Source organism: Pygoscelis adeliae, unplaced genomic scaffold (assembly GCF_000699105.1).
Source record: "Pygoscelis adeliae isolate BGI_AS28 unplaced genomic scaffold, ASM69910v1 Scaffold16, whole genome shotgun sequence".
Lineage (NCBI taxonomy): Eukaryota > Metazoa > Chordata > Aves > Sphenisciformes > Spheniscidae > Pygoscelis > Pygoscelis adeliae.
Window position 1 is genome coordinate 7,434,323 of NW_008825162.1, and position 5,468 is coordinate 7,439,790.

Genomic DNA, 5,468 nt, shown 5'->3' on the forward strand with positions numbered 1-5,468 from the left:
GAGCATGGAGGAGGCAGAAATTATTTCAAAAATGAAGGAATTACTTGAAAACAAAGTGGATCTCCTTTTATAAGCAAGCCCTAGCATTTTGTTATGCATGAAAAAATTGAGGTGAAGTGCCTTCAAAAATATTACTCTTTGAAAAGGCATTTTCAGCTTAGATATCAAAACCAAGGGAAAGCGGGAGACTTTGTATCAACCCTCTTTGAAAAAAATAAATATATGAATCAAGCCTTCACAGCCATATTTTTTGTATGTCTTTATATAACAAACCTGTTTACAATATCATGCAAAGCTGCAGGGGATTGAGGCAATTCAGAAACTGCCTAGATCTTAGACTTCTAAATCCAAACTCATTTTATAATTAAATAAGATATAGACAACATAGTAATCCACTGTCAGAACAGTTCCCTACTATTTTCTTTAAACTATATCTAATTAAGACAAAACCCAACTATGATAAATTTTCATGGTCTTGACAAAAAAGTCTAAAAAGGTATTTGTAATGAGAATCATAGAATCATTAAGGTTGGAAGAGACCTCCAAGATCATTGAGTCCAACCGTCAACCCAACACTGGGCAGCCTGTTCCAATGTTTAACTACTCTTTCAGTAAAGAAATTTTTCCTTACATCCAATCTAAACCTCCCCTGGCGCAACTTGAGGCCATTTCCTCTCGTCCTTTCGCCAGTTACTTGGGAGAAGAGACCATCACCCACCTCGCTACAACCTCCTTTCAGGTAGTTGTAGAGAGCAATGAGGTCTCCCCTCAGCCTCCTTTTCTCCAGGCTAAACAACCCCAGCTCCCTCAGCCGCTCCTCATAAGACTTGTTCTCTAGACCCCTCACCAGCCTCGTTGCCCTTCTCTGGACACGCTCCAACATCTCAACGTCCTTCTTGTAGTGAGGGGCCCAAAACTGAACACAGTATTCGAGGTGCGGCCTCACCAGTGCCGAGTACAGGGGGACGATCACTTCCCTGCTCCTGCTGGCCACACTGTTTCTGATACAGGCCAGGATGCCATTGGCCTTCTTGGCCGCCTGGGCACATTCCTCTGACTAACAGCCAGGTGGAATCTGTAACTCTGAAGTTATGTCAAGAATAAAATATTTTTGCAACTGAAAAGACTAATGCTTTGCAGTGAGTGTCCCCAAAAGTAGCATAAGCATTTCCAGTGAGTAAGCGCAGAAACTGCCTTTTAGGAAGTCCTCCACTTTCTCAATTGAACGTATTTGGTCTGAAAAGTTTAATGAACTTGTACTTAAAAAATAACAGCACCATGACAAGTATAAGTTAATAACAAAAAAAGATTTAAAAACTATCACTTTAAAGTTATGACCATGTTATGTGTTTGTGTTTAGCGATGGTATCCATCACTTCTACAGATACTGTATTCTCAACATTCATTTTCAATCCCTGAGCAACTACCACAAGACATGTTGCTTGGTTAAAATTCTTCAGTCTTGACCAACACTATCCCCACACATGAGCATGGCTCAGGCTCCTGCTCACTGACACTTGGTCTCCCTGTAGCAACTCCTGGTGACTCCTTGTACACGTGATACTGTGTAGGAGCTGGAGAACAGTTCAAAACTCATTCATAAACGCCTCTCTGAATGCTGTTTGTTACAGACAGCTTTTTCACATCTTCACCTGGCTATCAAGAAGGGGAGGCTGTTACTTCATTACTAGTCAATTATAAACGCCAGTGTCATTTCCCTTAATGTTAGCATTAAGAGTAGTGAAAAAGAAAACACAAAGAAAGTGAATTTTAGTTCCCATTAACTGACTTCATCTCGATGTTTTCCACAAACTTCTTTTTCTGGTGAAAATACAAAAAAGTTTGCATTGGAATGGGAAAATACTTTTAGTGCCTTTTGTTTACACAACAAATATTTTCTCATCTCCATTTTGCCCTTCTTTCACTTCTCCCCAGGTTACTGGCTTTTCAACTAAAACTCATTTCTGGAGCATAGAAATACAAGCAATTCTTTCCTTGGGGGAAAGGACTTCATTGCCTTGACAACAGTATCATCTGTTTTAAAACAACAATAAAACTATAAAGTCACTCTTAAAGCCACCTCTGTCAACACGTAATTTATTGGCAGTCATTTTCAGAGAATGTTACAAACAGCTAATAGTCAGAGAGGAAAAATAATCTCAAACACAAAGTACTGGGAAAAACACACCCTAATACATTAAATAATGCTTTGTCATAAACATCGATCATTATGTTATGTTTCATTTACACTAGAATAAAATATATTGCTGTGAAGTAATTTTTCATACAAGTGCAGAATATTCGAGTTAGATTGGAAAACAAACACAAAAGAGGAAAACCACGTTATCTGGGACACAACATGCACAAACATTTAACTTTGGGGTATAATCCGAAAAGGAATTATTTGCAGAAATTGCTGTCATTTAAGAGCCGTGATTAAGACAGTCCTCCCAGATAATGCCACTCCAGGTTAACCTTCATCGAGGCTCAGAAGAAATGCCTTGGTGATGTCAAAGAGTGAGCCACTCTTGAACTGGACTGATACATGGTTACGCTCCAACTCATAACTACTCTGTCTGCTCCATGTTCTGTGAGATATTTGCGTATACTTTTTTTGTTAAAAACAGAAACCATACCTCAAAGTAATGTGACACATTTTGCTCATCTTTGGACTTCCTTAAGGTAGTAGAAAGTTTTGTTATGATTAAAAAACCACCCACCCCATAATTCTCTATCTAAGCCAGCATTCATCCTTCCAGACACAACTTCCCCATTCAATGCAAGTTATTTCTTTTTAAATTCCACGTGAATTACATTATCCTGTCTTAACATATGGTGAGAACAAATGGGAAATGTTCTTATACTAGTAGAGAGACTGAAGTCTAACTCTATTAGAAGATTGCACCTCTACTGGCAATATGCTTACAGAATTTAGAATTTCAGATTAGATACCACTGTTTTTTCTGCCAAGGACCATCTTCCTCAAACAAGGCAGATGGCACATTCAAGCAACAGGATTCAAAAGGTATTCAGCTCCCTTTACAAGGGAAGAAACAAAAGATGGGAGATAACAGCTTATTTATTATTTGAACATCTGACAGGGGTAACAGGTAAAGAACCACCTTGTACTAAGCTAAAGGCAAGCCTCAACTAATGGAAATCTTTTACTAATATTCAACAGTTCCATTATTTCTTGGAATGTACTATTACAGAGACTGTAAGAGACGCAATCTCACAGCTTCACCAACCCCATTAGGAAGCAAGCAGAAAAAGGGGCACATTGCATGCAGAGACGTCTAGGGATAAATTTACTCCATCCGTCAGGCAGCATCCCCAGTTGATAACTATCCATTTAACAGCATAAGAAGCATGTACACAGATCATAAACCCCAAAATGTTTGTCTTACCACAGGTATAGTAGCATGACCAAAGGTCGAAATGCTATTTAAAGCACAACCAATGTCTGTTTACACCCTTTAACCAGGTTCATTTTCACATCACATTTTCCTTAAACACTCACATCAAGGGAATATAAAGACTTATTCTATTGCAGGGAAGTACAAGTTAACTATTTGGACAAAATAAATAGGAACGACTTAAAGCCATGCATTGCTTCCCTGCAAGAAAAGGAGGGGAGAGGGAAATCTAAAAAAAATCTTGGAAGTTCTCTGCATTTTTCTTGTTCTGTTTCACTGCTTCCACGTAGTCTACACTCTCTTGGCTCTAGGCAAAGGGGTCAAACCCAGGAGAAAAGAGATATGGCAAATCCATCAATTCCTGATAACTCAGCCGACACGCTTAGAATAAGCCAAACACAACTCCTTTTGCACTTGTGACAAACTTTAATGCAAGAGTGCAATAACCCTTAACAAAAACTCCAAAGCAGAAGAGAATTGTCAATGCTATTCTTCCAAAATTGTAAGTATAAAAGCTATAAACATCCTTAGTATTAAGAGCACACAGTGACTGTACCATAGGAACCTAAACGCACCTTACAGTTCAGACAAAAAAAAAAAAATTGCAGGTGTTTTGAAATAGTGAGATCAAGGACATGAAACAGATGAGAAGCATGAAAAACAAAGATACTCAGAAAGATTAAGGAAAAGGCAATCCAGAAGGAATGGAGAAGACATTAATGAAGACAGATAGGAGATGGAGGGAGCCAGAAACAGCAGCCAAAATGGAAATCAGAAGACACAGCTGTAATTATAGTTTTGATCCACCTACTACATAAGATAGAAACATTTAATTTCCTCACTTTCCCAAGGAAATTTATGTACAGCATATTAGAGACCCACAAAAAGCAAGCATTCAAGTAATAATGACTTTTGCTAAGATGTGTGTACACACTCTATGGTTTTCCCTTACAGGCTCAAAGGACGCTTTTGCCTATTGATTAAAAAAAAAAAGTTTTTATCAATATTCATTAGCCTCTTATATTGAATGTATCTAAACGTATTTGGATTTCAACACCTAGTCAGATGCATAATTAGCCAAATGGCTTCTTCACTTGAACTGAATGTTAATTTCCAGATTTCCAAAGGGATATGCAAACCGCTTTGAAGAATTGGTGGGATGACTGTCAGTTGAGTATTTATTTCTTTTTCACAGTATTTAGAAAAACCAATTCCTGAATCAGATCCAACCTTGCTCCTTCTAGAAAACACAAGCTCAATTTTTGTGAAATTCTCTTTGTATGGCAAAACTACACATCGGATATCATTCAAACTGTACAGCTGAAGGCTGTCAAATTGTGATCGCTGGCATGAAGCATCCAAAGAGTTAGGTGCAGGATAAAAGACATTATTTTCCCTTAGGAGACCTATATGAGTAGTTGTAAGAACTAGAGATCTATACACAATCTGCTTAGCACAGTCTATTTTCACTGTGGTATACAGCAGTACATGAGTGTCACCTAATGAAGGTTTAATACTTCCCATATTTTCATGGAGTAAGTAAACCAGATCAGCTAATACAGTTCTGAATTTACAGGACAATCGTACTCCATTTGAAAAAACTAAGTCATTTACTTCTGATGTCCAGTCAAGCGAAATCTGCATCAAATCATCTTTCAAGAGCTGGTGACTTAAGTAAACAGCATCATCCATTGTAGGAATCAAAACGCTTATTATGTCATGGCAAATTCTTTGAGTGAAGTGTTTGTTATAGGTGAATATTGTGAGTAAACCATCTGCAGCAGAACACAGAAGACTAATACTCTGTCCAGCAAAGCTAACTTGAATTTTCTTTATTGTGACGATGGAAACCTCATGAAACATTGCCAAGGAACTCTGGCAGACATCTTGTTCAACTGATGAAACAACAACACACAGAACGGAGCTGAACAAAAGCAAGCAAGCAGGTTCTGGATCAGGTTTTTTGCAATTGCCAACAGCGAGCCAATATATACCTTTCAACTCCTCCATTCTAAGACAAGTTTGAGGTAAGGCACAGGTCAAAAATTCCAG

General features: G+C 38.1%; 1 protein-coding gene across 2 annotated transcripts in view; it reads right to left on the minus strand.

Moving 5' to 3' along the window:
- The window catches only part of KIF16B (kinesin family member 16B), a 129,303-nt gene that overhangs the window by 47,241 nt on the left and 76,594 nt on the right, over positions 1 to 5,468 (minus strand). The window lies entirely within an intron of this gene.